This window comes from Hemicordylus capensis, chromosome 4, assembly GCF_027244095.1.
Source record: "Hemicordylus capensis ecotype Gifberg chromosome 4, rHemCap1.1.pri, whole genome shotgun sequence".
Classification (NCBI taxonomy): Eukaryota; Metazoa; Chordata; class Lepidosauria; order Squamata; family Cordylidae; genus Hemicordylus; species Hemicordylus capensis.
This window is the reverse complement of record NC_069660.1, coordinates 205,048,274-205,065,852: the sequence shown is the minus strand read 5'-3', so window position 1 is coordinate 205,065,852 and position 17,579 is coordinate 205,048,274. Positions and strand designations below refer to the sequence as shown.

The 17,579-nt window shown below is 38.9% G+C and overlaps 1 protein-coding gene and 1 long non-coding RNA gene across 4 annotated transcripts in view; one reads left to right on the top strand and one right to left on the bottom strand.

Annotated features, from left to right (window-relative positions):
- Positions 1 to 12,819, top strand: part of LOC128323854 (uncharacterized) — a 28,340-nt gene extending 15,521 nt beyond the window's left edge. For both annotated transcript variants that reach the window (XR_008306492.1, XR_008306491.1), the window contains 3 exons: positions 687 to 1,071; positions 1,208 to 1,259; positions 4,689 to 12,819. This is a non-coding gene — a long non-coding RNA (uncharacterized LOC128323854). The remainder of the gene's footprint in view (positions 1 to 686; positions 1,072 to 1,207; positions 1,260 to 4,688) is intronic.
- Positions 1 to 17,579, bottom strand: part of GMDS (GDP-mannose 4,6-dehydratase) — a 453,328-nt gene that overhangs the window by 410,361 nt on the left and 25,388 nt on the right. The gene's annotated exons all lie outside the window — the stretch shown is intronic.

Sequence of the window (17,579 nt, the reverse complement as noted above, 5' to 3'; positions counted from 1 at the left end):
ATACCTGAATGTCAAGAAATCGTGGGTTTGGATTTGGGGTTGCACACTCCCATGTTTTTGATGCCTCTTTCTCAACATCAATACTAAGGACTCCTTGTTAGGTACAGCTCAAGATTTAAGGGCCTCCATGGAAACCATGGGGCTGACCAAAGTTATTATGGACCTTACCAAAGACAACCACAGGGCTCTGTGGTCGCCAGGAGTCAACACTGACTCGACGGCACACTTTACTTTACAGACATGAACAGTCACATGCTAGGTTTACTGTTTTCTAGTTTTCTAGCTAGTTTTACTGTTTTCTAGACAACCAGGATCCTGGTTGTCTGGCAACAGAAGATCTTGACAAATCTGAGTCATGGTCAGACCATCACCTGATCAAGGCATGGCTGAAGTTGGGAGGGCAGGCAGGCAGGACAGGCTGGCTATATGCAGTGGTGGGCAATTCATTAAAATGACACAACCCTGGGAAGAGTGAGGTCTGCTATGACAGTTTTGTTTGCTTTTTTGTAGTAACACTTTTCATTGTTTTAGAATACTGATACGAAATAGTAAATGGTAGACTTTATGAGGGTTCCTGTAAGGTTAGATGAAGTTCAAGTGATAGGCTTCTAACTTGATCAAACAGGGAAATTGCTCTTGGAGCTGCTTTATTCCTGAACAGGGGCTTCTTTTTTCATCTCCCACAGCTGTGGTCTGAAAGCACATGATGCAAGAATCTTGCTGAAGATAAGCAAGTGGATATGGTCACTGTCTGAATGGAAGACTGCCTATGCAAGCAATGCTGAATTTCACAGAAGAAAAGCAGGATATAAATGTGACTTTATACATAGTCTACATCCCAATCTGCAGAAGAGGAACCGATCTGCAGAACCCATAAAGAGTGAACCTACTCTTACTTACTGGGAAACTTCAAACTAGTTTAGAATGATGCTGCCCACCTCTTGACACCTATTCTGCAACACTGGCTGCTAATAAGCTTCCAATTCAAAGAGCTGGCTCTTCTCTTTAAAGATTCCTTCATAACCTGGGATCCTAGAGACTTTGGAGTCAGGCAGCATATTAAATAAATAAGTAAGTAAGATGCCGCCTCTCCTCATAAAAGCCTAGCCTGTGACTGTTGAATTAACACTGTGGACCTCTATTACTGCCACTTTGCTTTTACTGTAATACTTGCTCCTAATTTTTCTGTTTTTATTATTTTATACAGCTTGAGAGAAGCAGGCTATACATGTTTTACAAAGCAAAAGAAGGAGAATTTTGTAAGTTCCTTTTTACAGATATTATTATTTTTAATTATTTTTTAATTTATATACTGCCCTTCCAAATATGGCTCAGAGCAGTGGGTTTATTAAAATAATCGGAATCACAGACACTTTATAGTACAAAATATGCCGCACTATACAAAATACAATTTTTGTCCATTTCTATATACTCTACCGTTCTATTAGGGGTGTGTAAACAGGCTCAATGTTGAACGGGTTCAACGTCGAACCGGTTCAGTTCAACAGTTTGGGATAGAACCAAACTACTGCCTATTTGGTCTGACCCCACACCGAACACACACACCCCGGCTGTTCAGGGGGTTTGCAAATCATTTTTATGAGGAATAAAATACTTTTTAGTACTCATCCCCTCTAGGGGGGCTTCTCCTAGGCCGGGGGGGGGGGTCTGAGGAGGTTCCCCCTCCCCCGACTGGCCTTCCTCATGCCAAAATCACCCAGTTCAGGTGTTCTTTGGGCCTTTCCGAGACATTCCCCGTCACACCACACAGAGGCCCATTGCACATGCGTGGTGGCCGCCAAAATGGCCACAAGGGAGAAAGGCCCATAGAATGCCCAAACTGGACAGTTTTTGGCATGAGGAACGCTGGTGAAGGGAGGGGGAACCTCTGTGGACCCCCCAGAGAAGCCCCCCATAGGAGGTTCACTGAACTGAAGCAACCCAGGGGGGCTTCGATGGGGGGCAAAACCCAATTGGCCCAGTCCAGTCTGGACTCGAATAAAACCGGGACAGCCAGTTTTGTGAACACCCCTTCGTTAAATATGGAACTAATCATGTTGATGGTGCATTTATCAGCTTTTTTCATCTCCTTAAGATCAGAAATAATATGACTGATGATCTTATATAACTATATACAATTTAGCATGTAAAGGAGACATTATGCAATTGAAGAAACATCTTTCTTTTGCAACTCATGAATACATGAAGTTGACAGATATGGAAGATATCACAACTATTTCATCAGGTTTATACTATCATTATCAGAAATAGACACAACAATTATACACACACTTCACACTTTAATTCCAAAACATGCAAAAGCAATATGTGTCACATCACAAAGTTGCAGCATGACTGTATGCAAATCACCACCACCGACTGACATCCTAAGTTACTTGATGAAAATCCCACTGAAATTAAGCAGTCTTTTACAGTAACTCCTGAGTAACTTAGTCTGGATGTCAGCCACTGATTTGAATTTTTCATGGCTCGCATGTCTCTAGCTATCTGCTCTTTATTGCAATGTGCCATTATTTATTTATAAGAAATGAATAATTACTACAAGTCTAACACTTGTTTTTCTTGTGTAGCCAGGTTCAGTACATATTCAGACAAAATAAGAAATTGCAGTTCCCTAGAAGTTGCAACCAAAGAATTAAATTTCCTCCTCACATGCATGAAGAAGCAAAAGCAAGGCACACTGCAACTCACACACTGCTTGTCTACTAGATTGGAATCAAGCAACTGTGAAGGCCATTTCACATTTTACTATAGCATAGGAATGTCATCACATACAAGTATGAAGCAGGAGCTATTACGGAGAAAACATTATTACGTAATATATGGTATAAGCCAATGCAGAAAGCAGCTACAAAGCAGCTTCTGTTTCATTCTGGTAGCACGAACCAACTCTTAGAAAACATTTATGAAGATACTATGAAATAAAAAGTGACTGCTCAAGTAACTAACGTAGCCAAGTGCCACATGCCTATTTTGCTACATTTTGTCATTTCCATACAAAATTGTGAGCTGGTAGAGATGTGCATTATACAATCCTGTTTGTATTTAACATCTTCCTAATACAGGAAGAAAAATAAGAAGTGTAATGTTTGCAGGGTTTTTTTATACTGCTTTTCTTCATGAGTGGTAAATCAGGGCCTGGAATATATCTGATTACACCTAGCAAGGCAGTTCTCATTTATTGATGAGTCCCTTAGGGGGGAAAATTGGCTCCAACTTAATGTGACACCTTTGTTTTCAGAACCATGCAACACTTTCTCAATAACCTCATCAATCTGAGATGGAAACAATATGAAAATCAATTCAACTGCACTTCTAAAAGCTTTAAGCTTCTTTATATTAAAAATTATCCACACAGTTACTGAATACTACCATTCTATTTAAATTGAAATTTGGATATATATTCAAATCTGGATATATATTTGGATATATTCAGGCAGCTTACACTGTCTCGGAAATTGGATAATTACTTTTACATATGCATAAGCAATTGCTTATTAAGAAAGTGTTACAAGGAGTTTAATTAAAAGCAGGCTCTCATACACTTGTGAAGACTAATTCAAATAAGCAGCAAGGTTGTTGAAAGCGTTAAGGAATTGTATTTGCGGAAATCCTTTTAGCTAATTTGTGCACTGCAGTGGATTTTTTTTTAAATGGGTTTTCACAGTTTCAGGCTAAAAATAATTAAAGATTGTGCATGTCCTGGGCTATCAAACCCAATCAGCAGTCTAGAAATCATTTCAGAGAATCTCATAAATTACATCCTCAACATTAAAAGGAAACATCTTATTTCCTCAATCCCAATGAATGAGTTTGGTATTCAACACACCTGTCAAAATAATATTGCAGAATAATTCAGTTTATTTTGAAGTAAATGTCAATCACAGTACTACGGTACTGTGCTGTTTTTGACCTTTAAAACCATAAACAGTTTGGGCCCAGAACACATCAAGGACCACTTTGTACAAACCTATCCATATATTAAGTTCTTCCTAGGAAGCCTGAGGTGTGGTGGGTGATTCTTTTGGGACGGGACCTTCTCAGGAGATGAAATAAGACTGTGCAGCTTCCTCCCCAGAGAGGCTCTCTGCATCATCTTTTTTGGCTTATTAGTGTAGACAAAATTTCAGTTCAGTTTCAGAGAAATCACTTTCTGTTGCTTAATTCAGTGACATAATGGAGCACAACCAAGCATTTTCACATGGTCTTCAGCACACTCCCACCTCCCATTCCTATGCAAGCATCTACTTCCTATCTTATGCTTATTTTTTACATAAAGTAAGCCAACGTTGGTTGTGTCACCTGAAACCACCACTCTTGGCTTAGTCTAACCTATTTGCTTCAAATAATCAAACATGTGTAACTCATGTCAAACCCTGGGTACAGATCTTGGACTATTTGAAACAAGAAATTAGAATAAGCAGAGCTTGGTGGATTCAGATGATGCGGCCAATGTTGGTTTGTTTTAACCTAGAAAGTAAGTAGACACCTTGTGGAGATGTGAAGGGGGATCATATGGAGCCCAACTCTAACTGGTGTTCCACATGATGTTTGAGCCAGCCTTTGGAATCTTCAGTCTTTTGCTGTTATTAGGCAGAGTTTGGCTTCTGTTGAACTGAATGCTTCTGGTAGATGCAAACCCTAAAGAAATTGTCTTCTCTCTGCAGTTAAGTATCTTCTTCATTGATGTGGACCCAGGCTTTTCCAGAAACGAGGATTCAGCTTCTAGGAAACCCCTTTGTAGACTGCTGCAGATCACCAGTCCAGCTCTAGCAGCTTCCCCATTTCCTGACAGTGATTTACCTTTCTCTTTTCAGCTTGGCCTTGCCATATCAATCTCTTAAAGGTAACTTTCTTCCTCTTCTGATGACCTGAGACCAATCCCTTTTAAAAAAAATTTGGATTTGTTCAGAACAATCTCTTTTTAGTAATTTGGATGTTGAGGCTCCCTCAATGTAAACATAAGCATTTCAAATACACAGATGCACATATCAGTTGATTCTGCAGCCCAACTGTAACTTATTTTCTCTGAGAAATAAACACACTTTAACAGCAGGGCTTCTGATGCCCCTGACTGCCACACAGGCTACCCAATAATCTGCTCCCAGAACTCAGAAGGTATTTAGGAATTACTCACACAGCATGGGAAGCTGCAGACAGAGAATTAATGGGAAAGACTGAGGCACATGCAGAAACACTTCTGCATATCTAAACTGCTCTTCAGATCCCTGTCTAAGCACTTAGGCTACAGAGCTGAAAAGCTGCAAAATCTTAGCAAACCACAAAAAGAAGCGGAAGAACTAAGAAATGAAAAGATCTACTCCACTACAACTTGAATAGAGCAGCTGTTGACCAGCATTCCCCAAAGTAACTAAGACATGTGTTGTTCTCTGGCTGGAGAAAGTTTATACTGAAATTTACTGACAGAGCCTTTCTGTTTAATCTATAGAGTTTTAGATCCCCTGTTACTCACTTACATGGTTTAACAAGTTAGCTTTCCTTACCCTTGACAAAAGACCACCCTTTGCCTGGTGATAAATTGTTTTACAAGTCCAACCTCTTGCTCTCCCATCCACTTGTTCACCATCTGGAATTCCATTAATAATTTTTATCAGTGAACCTCTTCAGACATAAAGCAGTTACAGTAGGTATGTAATTTCAGCATTCTTGGATAATAGAAACAAATTGTATTAATGCCAAATAATTAGCACCATCTGAGCCCATTAAAAACAGCAATGAGGAAAAATGTCAAAATACTAAACTTGCAAAGCAATCTCATCTCTAAACTCAATTGTACAAAGGACTATTATTTATCAAATAAATGTATCCAATTTTGAAATATTGTCCAATTGTAAGCATTTTTACAATTGACCTACAAGGCATACTACACATTCCTTATCCTAGATATCCTTGGAATCTCAATCATAACTCTGCTGAAAATATTAATATTTAAGGCAATGGGCCTTGTTAAGCCTGATAAATATGATTGACCTTGAATAATTATGTTATCAGATGTTTATATTTTCAACTCAAAATTCTAGCTCCTTAACAGGTATTAAGATGTCAAAAAGCATTTTAAAAGCAAGTTTAGTTTAAGATATTAAAGAAACCAATTCTACAGTTGAGTCATATGTATTCAACATTAAGTTAATAAGCAAAACAACGAAGTTGCTGTTTTATGGATAAGATCCTCCTCTCTGTCCTCTTGCTGTATAGCAAGAGCATGCTCTTTTTAGTAGAGTATGAAACATCTCACAGCAGATGTGGCAATGAAACAACACTTCTAATACACTATGGCAAAAATATTGAGCATATTAAAAGGAGCCGGAGGCAGCTATAAACAGAGTAAAAGCCAAGAATTCAAGTTCTTATCTTTCTGCCAATCAGGAGGTGAGTTTAAAATTACATTTGTGACTAATGCTAACTACAGCACTAGTTTAGGATATTAATGGAAAACCACAGAGTAACTAGGGCCGCAATCATTTGCAAGCCAGCCTTTTTGCAGTCCTCTAGATGTGAATAATCCACCCAGACTTGTGAGCTAGCCAGAGAGCAACAGGACTTGTCACGTCTGCTAACATGAAGAAGTGTAAATCCTTTAATATCTGATGACAAAACCAAACTACACTTTTCCACTCAGTTACACCAATGTCTTTCCACGCACACCACACCTGGAAAGTAGCTGAAGCGGCCTGTCATACCAATTTAGCAAAAGACTTTGGCATGTGTCTATCTTGGAAACCACCGGGACCATTCACATGCTTCAAGTCAAGTTATCGTGCTTCAAAAGCTTGAAAATAGTGTGTCGTAAGGAACATGCTCAGTTTATACTGTTCATTTGTTTCCCCGTGCAACAATATAGAGCTAAGTGATCCATAGTTAGTTGAACAGCAGAGCTAAAGGGGAAAATGACAAGCTGACTTGCTTTCATAACTGACACAGCACCTGCAGAACTAAACAATTAACATAGAGCTAGATGGTCTTCTATCCCTTGTTGCACTCAACAGCTTGAAGGGTCATTTTCGATCAGATATGCCATTTTCAATCAGATATTACTATCTTTGTCATAGGTGACGGCAACTATCAAACCATTTTACTATAAACATCTTTAATAAAGCAAAATTATAGATTTAACAAAAGGAAAGCACATATCTCAACAATATAAACTATACAACAGCAAAATGTTCCTAAGTGACAATCAGTATCACCTTAAGATTACTCTGCTATTGCCAGGTGACTTCATCTCTAATGTCAGGCCTCAACAAATTTTCTTTGGCTCTAGGAGCCAGCCCAAAGATGTAGGAGTCAGACTGCCTTCTGTTCCATTACAGGGGGTAGGGGTGCACTTGCTGCCAGCAGTGCCCTCCACGCCACAGAGGGGGGGAGAACTCCTGACCTGCTGGCTCAGTTTCCTCCTGGTCCCATTGGTCTATCCCCTGGCTCAGGCACATTACAATTTTCAGGTGCTACAACGATCTGGCACCTGGGAATTGTCAAGCCCTCTCTTACGTTTTCCATGTAGTATAACTAGAACATATAGTGCTGGTTTCCGATTAAAACGTGTATCGTTCATAGTTGCAAAATTCACTGTTTGAAGCTATCATCAGGTATAATAAGCCATTGCAAATCATTGCCTCACATCACTTCATGGGAATTCTGTAAAATTCTATTTATTTATATACAGGTCACCTTCATTATCCAAGGTTTCACGGATTGCGATTTCATGTATCCATGGATGGGTCTTAGAGACCCAGTTTCTTTATCTGAGGCATGGAAAATAGATGATTTTCACGTATCTGCTGTTCCTGAGTGGCCGAAAATAACTTCCAATGTTATTTCTGGCCACCATTTTGTGGTTCTTTTTTGTTTAAAAAAGATTTTAATTGAAAAAAATAAATTTATCCCCTTTGGGAGATGGGGGGGGCATTCTTGGAGGCCTGGATAACAAGGTGCTATGCTTTTCTATCCTTATTTCTACCCCTCCCTGCTTTTTTAGTGGTGTTTTTTTTAAGCTCAAGGAACTTAACCCTCCAATCCCCATAAACTCAAGGTCTTGTTACCTGCAGTTTTGTTAATTGTGGGAATTGGTGGGAAAGGAACCCCTGAGAATAAAGAGGGCCACCTGTGTCTTCCTTCATCCTAAAACCAATTCATCTAAAATAAGAGCTAAACAGCAACATTAAATAAAGCAGTGATTTGATAGCTGATGCACTCCACTAAATGCCAGAATTCATTTTCTCAGTTCTGTGGAGCTCTATAGACAGAATCCAGAGACACCACTTGCATGAGTAGAAGGCATATCTGCTCATGCAAGGAAAGATTCCAATTTCTGCTAATTCCTTCTTGGAGTACCATATCTCATGCCATTCCAGAGGGCCTTGCACCAACTCAGAGGAACAGCTTTTCATGGAGCAGGACTACAAAAGGGAGGAGGCAGGGATATCCCATTGCACTCATGGTACTCTGGAGCCCACCTAATAGAAAAATGGCGCAAAATATATTACACATACACAAACACACACCAATTGTCTGCTTTATGCTGGAATATCTGCCCTTTCAGAAGTCATCTGTTATAATACCACCCTTACATATCTTCTAAATATACTTTTGGGAACATTCTACCACAACCTTGAAGACAGACCACAACTGGGTTTTTTTTTTTTACTAAGTGTAGAAGCATGCATCATTAAAAATATGACTCTTCAGGAGACAGAATTAAGAAAACATTTATTGTGTTTGGCAATGATGAACTGTTGTTTTTCAGAAACAAGCATGGCCCTCTAGCAACAGCTCAAGCTATCACAAGAAATTTTCTTAAAAAAAAAAAAACACCACTGGGTAGCATCCAAATTCTTAGCACAGGAGCATTCAATCAATGAATGCTAGTTCCTTCTATTATTGGAGGAAGTGTTGCACTTCACAAGAACCTCTTCCACTTGTGCAGGAATTACTTGTGCGAGTGCAACACTCCTTCTGTGAACAGGAGGGGTTTCTACCAACGGTCTGCTAAAAGTCTGAATGCTATAGCCTAGTGAGTCTGTAGCCTAGAAGACTGCGCCCTGGTTCAAACACTGGCCAGCTCATCTTTTCCTGGTCAGTTTTCCCATGGTAATGGAGTGACTATACAATCCTCTCCAGTGGTCCCTCTAATACTTTTCATCTCTGTGTGGAATGAGTTTTGTTCTGGGCGGCATCATCAAAGGAGTGTGAGTGCACCTGCATTCAGAGAGGGGCCTTCCTGATTCAACCTGAGCAGGATCTAAAATGAACTGAGTGAACATCCAAAAACTTGTGAGAGTGTGAACGCCTTACAAGGAACAGTGATCCTCTCCCACATCACATAGCTAAGCTCAAGCATGATGTGCAAGCTACAAACTTATTCCCCACTGGTGGAGAAGAATTCAAACACTGGCTTGGATCCAAAGAACCACAGGCAGAATTCTGCTGACCAAACATGACTTCCCAACTCCCCTTCCTACTGCATCCTCTTCGACCCCTTGAAAAGCACTGCCAAGCGTTTGTGGTGCTCAAAAAGGCATACAATCCAGTAAAGAGGAAGTCAGCCTGCATAGAAGAGAGACATCCCTTTGTACAATCACATTCCATTCGCCAAAAACCCTGTCCAATAATTCTGTAACCATGTACATATGGTTAAAAACGCACCCCACAATCATTCATTCATTCATTCAGTTTCATTCATTCGATTTCTACATCACCCTTCCAAAAATGGCTCATGGTGGTTTACACAGAGAAATATAAATGAATAAGATGGCTCCCTGTCCCCAAAGGGCTCACAGTCTAAAAAGAAACATAAGATAGACACCAGCAACAATCAATGCTATATCAAATAAGCCTGGCCCCACAATCACCACTAAGCCACCTAATAGCGCAGCAGGGAAATTACTTGCCTAGGGAGCAAGAAGTTGCCAGTTTGAATCCCTGCTGGTATGTTTCCCAGACTATGGGAAACATCTATATCGGGCAGCAGCGATATAGGAAGATGCTGAAAGGCATCATCTCATACTGCGCAGGAGACGGCAATGGTAAACCTCTCCTGTATTCTACCAAAGAAAACCACATGGCTCTGTGGTTACCAGGAGTCAACACTAACTCAATGGCACAACTTTACTTGACCTTACAATCATCACTAGGTTTTTATTTGGAGAGAGAAATGCTGTACTAGAGATGAGATTCTCCCTGTGATTCAGAATGCTTATGTTGTTTATAAGCACATACGCTGATGGAAAATATTGTGAGGTAGTAATGCTTAGGATTTATATCTCAAATTTTCAAAACACTTCACATACAAAAATCTCAGCATCTTTATTAGAGATGTGCATGAACTTCAGTTCGTGCACAGGTTCAGCATCAGAACACACATGGCGTCTGCATCCAAGAAACACATGCATGGACGCCATGTGCATACTGGTGCTTTGCATGGTTTCTTGGGCAGAAGAGCCATTGCAGCAGGAAGCTGTCTGCAGTAGCAGCGGACAGTATGTTTCCCAGCCTATGGGAAACATCTATATCAGGCAGCAGCGATATAGAAAGATATTACCTGCGGTAGCAGCAGGTAAGGACCTGCTCTCCTCCTTTTTAAAAGATCTCACTCACTGCTCTCCTTCTCGCAGCATCAAACTGGTTTGGACCTTGTCCAAAATGGTTTTGCATCGAATCTGTAATCTTTATAACCGTCATGTATTACATATAGGCAAGCAACTGAGGCTGACAGAACAGTGATTTGTCCAGTCCACCTCTGCTGAGGTGACATCTCAACCAGGGACACTGGATAATGTCCCACACTCAGAGCCACAACACTACTTTTAAAGTAATTTTACCAATGAAATTTGTAGACTGAACAAAAAATACAAGCAATATCATTTGTTGAATATTCATTAATATTAGCTTAATATTAAGATCTCCCCCATCTTTGGAATGCCCTCCCAGAGAGGCTTCACCAATCTCCCTCCCTGATGTGTTTTAAAAGGAGCTTGAAACCCCTCCTCAGAGTTTTTAATCTCATTTTAATTGGTTTAATATTTTAGTATTTGCACTCATGGTACTCTGGAGCCCATGTAAGCTTATTGTAAGCTTCAAGCAGCATTGTACTGAAGAAGTGGGGTAGAAATTTTTAAAATAAATTGTTCAAACTGAAATATATGGTGTTGAATTAAATTAGCATTTTGAAATTAACAATACTGCTCAGTAAGTCTCCATGCTTAGTTTACTATAGCTTTATTTCCCTGAATTGTTCAGTACTATACATTGTGGACAACAAAATAAATATCTCACATCACACTTGATTTTTCGTCTCTGATTGCTTTTAAACAGACTCTTAAGACACACCTGTTTTCTCAGGCTTTTAATTAAAACTAATTTTAAACTGTTTAATTGTTTTACTCCGTGAAATTGTTTTACAGATTTTATTCTGTGGATTGATTTTATTCTGTGGATTGTTTTTATTCTGTGAAACTTTCTTTTAACTGTAACTTGGATTATGTACGCTGCCTTGAGAGAGAGATCAGGTTGTATATAAAGATGATATGTTGATAATAGAGTAGAGTAGAGTAGAGTAGATCCCCATCTCAGTAACAAATGTGCACAAGGAAACAGAATACTGTGTCACATTAATGGACAAATTCTTGCTATCAAACTGTGCAAAACAATGTGTAGTTTTAAACAAAACACAGTCCAAACTAAAAATAAATCCTGAGGAAAGTGTATTTCTATTCTACACAATTTAAATATTGTTCTCCCCCCGCCCCTTGTTCCAACTTTTGTGGCTACTGTGGAGTCAAAGAATGTCAGTTTTTTTAAAAAGCCTTCTAATAGGTCATGACCTAAGTCCCTGAAGTCAACAGGAATTTGAATGAATACTGTTACCAGAGAATGCTGAAGATTAATTTCCCTCTGCTGAATTCCCCGATGTTGGTTTTAAGAAAGATTCCAAGTACAGAAGTCAATTCTGTAGTTTAATTTCTGATTCAAGCCTGCACCAAGATATTCTAAAATTTGTTCATAAAGAAAGGCAAAAACACGCAAGAGTATAAAAATAGTAGAGGCTTATTTATAAAGTTATTATCTATCACATAATTTGTTGATAGATAATAATCAGGCTACTGGTATGAGTTTATATTTTTAAACAATTGTAAAGCTAGATGTCTCATTTTATTGTACAGTACTTCATTATCTGTACTTTCCGTGTCTCCATGCCTTGTAAAAGCGATTAGAATTTCTGCTGAGTAGACAAAAATGAACTTTTAAACCCCATTGCCAGTTAGATTCTAAGATTAAAGTTGCAGTTGTATGAACACTTACTTCCGTATCACTGCAAGTTTCAGTGCTATGCCATGGAAAGGTATGAATGGGCCAAGACCCAGGATACTACTGTGAACAGAACACTGGACTAGGATCAGAAAATCAGGGTTCAAATCTACTCAACTCACTGGTGACAGTGGGCCAATCAATCTCAGCCTCATCATCATCCCACAGAGTAGTTGTGAAGTTAAAATGGATGGTGGGGGGCATGATAATAAGAACTATGTATGTCTCCTTGAGCTTCTTTGGAGAAGGAGCAGAATAACATTAAAAAATAAAAATGCAAAGAACTGGAGAACAGTAGAAAAACACATCACCACACGTATTGAACTGAAACAGGAAAAGACAGTTGTACCATTATCCTTTTTAAAATATATGTTTGATTTTGCATTTTTTCAGAGAAGAAAAATCTATATTATGTTTTAGGTTTCTGAAGCTACAGACAAGAACTAGGTCTTATGTAAATTTAATTTAGGATACTTCTTGTTTATCGGTATTTTAAGTTCTAATAAATATCTATGTATTTTATTGTAATCTGTGCCGCGGCTAGGGCTTGTGCAATAAACATTGACTGACTGAAAATAAGAGTCAAATGATTTGCTTCCAAAATTAACATAGTATAATGAAATCACATTATGTGGAACAACAGTGTCTATAATAGTTTAAATATTTACAGAATAAAGCAATGGTATTTCGTGAAAGGGAACTTTCCAACTTACATTCTTGAGCCACCTGGTGGCATTTTTGTTTCACTGCGGTGAAATACACTACCTATATTCTTGAACAGGATCTCACCTCTACCCTTCCAAGTGCCTATTTGACATTTCAGAATTCACACATAGTAAAATTCAGCAATACTGTGGCAATAAAGCAACATTTTATTTGCTTCTGGAAACCTGCTATAGGATACTGGTTACACCATAGAAGGACTCTTTCAAAAGCCACACAGAGCCATTACGTGTTTCAAATTAAGCATTTGAAATTACCATTCACAATTTGTGTGATAAATATGGACAGTCTCCAATAATGTATTATCTAAAAAGGAATATTTATTTTATTTTATTTTATTTATTTACATTTTATGTCCTGCTCTTTCACCAAGGAACCCAGAGTGGTGTACTACATACTTAGGTTTCTCCTCACAACAACCCTGTGAAGTAGGTTAGGCTGAGAGAGAAGTCTCATATTTACAATGTACAAGACATAAAATTATTTTTTCTTATGGGTACATGAACTGCACCACAGTTCTAACATACATTGGTATCCTACTGCCAGCTCTTTCAACTGAAGCTCTAAACTGACATTGTGTGCATTCCCCACAGTTTTATAGTAGGGGAATGCTCCATGTTAGGCAATGAAACTGCCTTGCTAGATCACAGATGTTACAGTAAGGATGCAATCAATCCTAAGCACACTAACTAGGGAGCAACCCCTACTGCTAACAAGACTAACTTTTTACCACTATCCCATACATGTTTACTCAGAAGTAAATGCCACTGGTTTCAACAGAACTTGCTTCCACTTAAGTAAGTTGGATCAGAGAAAGCATGGGTGGTTCCCATGATTTCTCTTCAGGACAAAAAAGGCAGCTAGGAAGCCAATTGAAAATGTTAACCAATATTGAGCAAGTAAAGCTAACAATTAAGAGGATGTAGATCTTGAGGTGCTGCACTGAAAATTTCACCATGTGTGCCTTCTCTCTCAGTATTGCAGTGACGGAGGAAGCGGCACTTCACAGAACTTTTACTTCTAAACGATACAAGATTTCTCTCCTAATCCGATCTGACATTAACACTGATTAATTTCTTACAGCCTTTTAAAAAGTTGGGTCCTCCCCACTTTGTTTTTATACTTGGGGATCATATTTTGATATAGGTTTAGGACCTCTCAGTGGAATTTTGCAGGAAGGATCAAGTCATTAAAAATACCTGTTATCTTTTTAGCACACACTGGAACAAGACAAATACTAGATACCTCCCGCAAGACGTCAAAATTTTCTGTCATACAAAAGGTCAGAGTAGAGTGTAGTGTTGTGATTATCACAGCAGTGCAGGGGGGTGGGGGGAGAGAAGCCCTGAAAATTCAGTGAAATGTTTTGGTAGGAATGATGGAAATTTGCTGAAAACACTGACGTACAAGGAATGAAGTGGAAAACTTGTATTTTTGCAAGAATGGGTATGTATTTCTTCCCAAACTATACACCAGGCCTTGACCAAAAAAAAAAAATTTGATCTAGGAACCAATCCAAAAATTTAAGAGCCAGACAGTGGACGCTTGACCAAAGTACTGAACTTAGTGATGGACACAGTGGAAGGGGGAAGTTCAAGGGGATAAAGCAGGGGTGTAGCTATAATTGAACGAAAGGGTTCAAAGAACATGGGCCCCCAGCTCCTGAGGGCCCTCCAGCTCCATCCCTCCCTATTTTCTTCATTATCTCCCTCACTCTGGGGGGCCAGAGAGAGGGATGAACACGGGCCCCCTCTCCCCTAGCTACGCCCCTGGGATAAAGAGAAGCACATTTACAAGTAACATACTTGGAAGAGAAACAGGGCTACCTGGGGCAATAAATATTTTGTTATGTAACCCTTCCTCTGAATATCCTAGTTAAGCAGTATGGTTAGATTTCTAGGTGCCATGGCTTCTTGGTGTCTGTTTGCCACGCCTTGGTATACACTCTGTTAGCTTTATAATTTAAAGCAAAATTTCACTAACAGCCCTTAGATTTTCCATCAGCTGGTAAGCAGCCAATAACAGCAAATAACTTTGCTTTGCTCCCCTCTGCTTATTAGTTGGGAAGTGAGAAGCAGCAGGTATAGTACTTTTAAAAGCATTCGGCGATTCTTCGTTAGTGTATACAGCTTCTTCTGTGCAGCTGATACTAAACAAGGTTGGCTAACTTTGAGAAGACACTAACACAGTTCAAAGAGAATCATTTACTGCTAACAAGCAGATATTGGTTTTTTTTTTCAAATTCACCATTTCACACCATAGCAAGAGAGTGAATTTCTCTTAAATGACTTCTTCTGCTGCAAACATACATATATGCACTGTTTGGAAGTCCTGAAAAAAGTTTGAGAAGCCACGGCACAAACTGAACCCCATTATCAAAACCAGGAAAGAACACATACATATTACCACTTAAGTGGCACACTAATCTATTTTTGAAGCAATAACATATAGAATATTTTACAGAAGAATCATTATTAGCACTTACCATTTCTTATTACCAATAGTTATTTTCACAAAATAAATATAAAACATGGATCAGTAGCATTCTGGGTACATCATTTATTTTAATGAGATTATAAGCAGAGAAGTAAAGCACAAGATAGCATGACTATTTATTTTTAGATGTCTTGTGTCCAACTTTTCAACACATTTTTTGGAAGAAGGACATGCTGGCTGACACTCTTAACGAACCCCACAATGACATGCCAGGGTTTTCTCTCATGCAAGGGAGGGAGGGGTAATTTTTGGTGATTGTCCTTTCCCTCTGTTGCCACTTATGCCTTCCAAAACTCTGTTCCTGAGTTTGGACACGAGGGTGGCACAGCATATATACTTGGAATTACGAAATATGAAATATTTGATTATATGAGAACATGATTGCTAAGCTATCAACTCTAGTATTATTTGTTCTTTTTTTCAGAATCCATTTCCAGCTACCTTTTATTTATGTATTTACTTACTTACATACATACATTTATATCCCGCTCTTCCTCCAAGGAGCCCAGAGCAGTGTACTACATACTTGAGTTTCTCTTTCACAACAACCCTGTGAAGTAGGTTAGGCTGAGAGAGAAGTGACTGGCCCAGAGTCACCCAGCTAGTTTTATGGCTGAATGGGGATTTGAACTTGGGTCTCCCCGGTCCTAGTCCAGCACTCTAACCACTACACCACGCTGGCTCTCCAACAGAGAGCAACAGAGAGCCATTTTGTGGCATACATGTGAGCATTGCTGGAGAGCCGGATATCCAGAGAATACAGTACTGTCCTTTTCTTCTCTTATTTCTAACATGCTTTGCTTTTTTGGCCATTTCTTTTTTTAGTTAGGAACCTAACCCCCCTCAATTCCCATTGACTCAAAGTTTCATTATTTGCAGTTTCTGTATTCGCACCTATAGGTGAGAACGGAACCCCTGCAAATAATGAGGCCCACCAGTATATTAGCAGTACTTAAAATTAAGCTAAGGTTTATACTAAACATAAAATAAAATCTGATATAGTGAAAAAGTACAAGCATCTATATCTGTATCTCCTCTTCCCACATAAATCTGTAGCATTACATTCTTGGTTAGTTCTTAGCCTTAAAGCATACCTATGTCTTTTACTTCGCTGATGGAATGCTAATGAGCCCTTTGGGGAAAGTTTTAAGAGATCAAAATGTATACTGTGACAAACCAAAAAGGCTGACTGTCTCTCCTTCCAAACTGGTAGCTAAGCTTTCAGCTCCACGCTGATACTGATCCACTAATATGAATATGAGCCAGTGCTGCCAAAAATGTGAAAACAAAAAGAATACAAATATATTATGTATTATGCAGGCCATATACTCACTTCTGACTTGCATCGTAGCTGCCATCTCACCAGTATGTCAAGATCTAGAGAATTTTTATACAGCATATAGGATGTGTTCACCATTTAAAACATCCCTATTAAAATATCTAGGTTGCTTAGCTGACCATGAAACTTTGTGGAACTAACTGTGGCTGATCTATAGTTCTAACCCAGTTTTAGAGAAATCAGCTCCCTAAAAGGAAGTTTCTTCTGTCTAGACGTCCAATTAAAAAGACATTTTCTTCTTCATTTCCATGCAACAACATATAGGTCAGAAATAGTTTTACCTAACATAGAGAAAACATATACACTTGTTTTATTTAAAACAGTGGACAACATCCCAACTGGTCAGTCATGACTAAATACACTGAAATAAAGGAGACAAACTACCTTATTTTCACACATATACCTCACCAACAGGAAGAGCCTAGAGTTCATGAGCATCCTTGTTAAAAGTCAAATGAAAAGTGCGTACCCCGCTGCTTCCTGCAACTGTAGGGTTCTTGAAGTATTCACGAGGATATAAATAATTGTTTTAATTTACTGTCTGTTAAATGCTCTGTTGTCGCCAGGAATCAACACTGACTCAACGGCGCACTGTACCTTTAATGCATGTCATTTAAGATACCAAAAGTCTCTTTTTAGCCTATTTCCCTTAAGGCAAGTAAACTTATGAGATTAC